The 2,500-nt window shown below is 35.3% G+C and overlaps 1 protein-coding gene across 3 annotated transcripts in view; it reads right to left on the reverse strand.

The window, feature by feature from the left end:
• LOC118447448 (uncharacterized) overlaps window positions 1-2,500 on the reverse strand; it is a 14,092-nt gene that overhangs the window by 8,062 nt on the left and 3,530 nt on the right. For 2 of the 3 annotated variants that reach the window (XR_014982055.1, XM_085656452.1), the window contains exon 1: window positions 1-156. This exon is cut by the window's left edge and continues 326 nt beyond it. The exons of the other annotated variant lie outside the window; for it this stretch is intronic. The gene's annotated coding sequence lies outside the window, so the exon portion shown is untranslated. Of the gene's footprint in view, window positions 157-2,500 lie in introns of those variants that run through there. 3 annotated transcript variants of the gene reach the window in all.

Raw genomic sequence — 2,500 nt, forward strand, 5'->3', positions numbered from 1 at the left:
CTTCTTATCACGCGACAAAATCAAATAATACGTTAATTCAAACTAATGAAACATAAAATAGCGAACATTTATATAAAAGCATAGAATTGAACGAAGAAAATAATACTATATACTGAATGATCAATTAATGAATGCAATAACTGTATACATAAAAAAAAGTGAACCTTATTAACTTTTCTTTTGATAATTTTTATCGTATCAGCGAATATATAAATACGAGCAATGCATGCGTGATAAAAAAAAAAGAAAAAAAAAGAGAAAAAGGAAAAATAAGAAATTTTAATCGACCACTGTGAAAAATATGTAGAGCGGTCGGCGGAAGGGCGAGGAGGGGGAGGGAAAGGGAATTCTTTATCTATTTTATTTTTTGTATGACGTATAACATAAATGTTTTTACATAATATACTTGCTAAGATGCATATTAAGATCAATTGTGACTTTAGAGTAAAAGGAAAAACCTGATTCCTCGAACGTACATAAAAATGTTAGCCCTAAAAAGGACCGTTGAATTTTATAATGATAATAATAACGTTTTTCCTCAAGAATACACAACGTGGATATCCTTTGGCATGAAGGTTTACGCGTTTAGCATGAATCGCATATATAGATTCGTATCTCGTGAGAGAACCAACGAGATATATGCTTCGCTAGAGCTTCTTGAAGTCAAGAACGGGTCAAATATGCATAGTTTTGTTCTATAATTTGTTGCCATTTTAAAGGTAGCTTCATCATAATGGCCTCTCTCTCTCTCTCTCATAGTCTTCGTCCTTATTGGCGAAAAACTCTAGTAATCGATTTTCTCGATTTCTAGAGTTTCTTCTCTTGATGCCAATTTCTTATTACTCAGGAAGTTTTGCAATGCGAGAAAAAGATGGTAAATCGTTTGTTGCCAAATTCGGATTATATGGTGGATGCATTAAAACTTCCCAACCAAGCTCCCGGAGTTTCTGGCGAGTCACTTACAGACATATATGGCCTGGCCTTGTCCTTATGGAAAACAACACAACTCTTCTGTTGGTCAATTCTAGCAGTTTCTGGTCAATCACTAGCTTCAAATGGTCCAGTTTTGTTGACAGTAGAGATCCGAATGTAGTGTTTGGCCATATGGAAGAAACTCATAATAAGTGATTCCTTTACAAGTCCCACAAGTCAAATTTGAGCTGCTTCACCGAACTTTGACCGCGATCGTTTTCGCTGAATATTGTCATATGTGACTCATTTCTTCAGCCGCCTGGCTTGCATTTTCGTCTTTATAAAAAAAAAAAAAAAAAAAAAATGTAATATACCAAATTTTCTCTTTGTTGGACTTTCATTTTTAAAACGCCCTGTAACTCACAACTGAATGAATCAAACAAAAAAACAGCAAAAGAATTTTTTGAATGTAAAATGTCCACCTTGACAACGAGCATAAATCTGAAATTGTTTGATCGATACTTCACGAGATATCGATCACTACAGCCATCTACCAAAAAAATAATGGATTTCTTTTTCCCTGAGTAAAATATATATGTACAATATTATAGTATGGGTTGGCAACTAAGTCATTGCGGAAAGTGTAAAGTCCATCTATCGGCAAAATCCGCAATCACTTAGTTGCCAACCCAATATATATATATATAATTTTCGTATAATAAACAAATATTTTATTAAATTATATATTGGCCATTCTGGTCCAATATCTTCTGCCATCTTTCTGGTAGTAGCATTATTCCACGCTCATAAAACTTTTTGTCTTTGCTGGCAAAAAACTGATCGAGGTGATTTTTGACCTCCTCATTTGAAGTGAAGGTTTTACCGTCTAAAAAATTTTGCAGTAATCGGAACAAATAATAATCCGAAGGTGCCAGATCTGGAGAATATGATGGGTGTGGCATTATATCCCATTCAAGTTGTAAAAGTTTTTGGCGAATGACCAAACTTGTATGAGGCATCGCATTATCTTGGTGGAACACTACACCTTTTCTGTTGATTAATTCTGGCCTTTTCTGTTGAAGTGCATCATTCAGTTTGTCCAGCTGATGACAATAGACTTCCGAATTAATTGTTGTGTTATCCGGTAAAATCTCAAAAAATACGATTCCTTTAAAATCCCACCAAACAGAGAGCTTCACCTTTTTTTGATGAACATTGGCTTTAGAAACGTTTTGAGCTGATTTATCTTTTTTGCTCCATGATCTCTTGCGTTTGACGTTGTTATATACAACCCATTTTTCATCCCCAGTAATGATGCGCTTCAAAAATGGATCATTTTCGTGACGTTTGAGAAGCGAATCACAGACGTCAACGCGACGACACAAATTTCTCTCCGTGAGAACATGGGGAACCCATATATCGAGCTTCGAGGTTAAACCCAAGTTTTTCAAGTGGTCATAAACAGTTGAATTTGATAAATTCAATCTTTCACCGATCTCACGAGTTGTTATTCGCCGGTTTGCATCAACTAATGCCTTTATCGTGTCTTTATCAGCTTCAACCGGCCTTCCAGAACGTGGTGCATCTT

This window comes from Vespa mandarinia, chromosome 1, assembly GCF_050613455.1.
Source record: "Vespa mandarinia isolate Hongniang chromosome 1, ASM5061345v1, whole genome shotgun sequence".
NCBI lineage: Eukaryota > Metazoa > Arthropoda > Insecta > Hymenoptera > Vespidae > Vespa > Vespa mandarinia.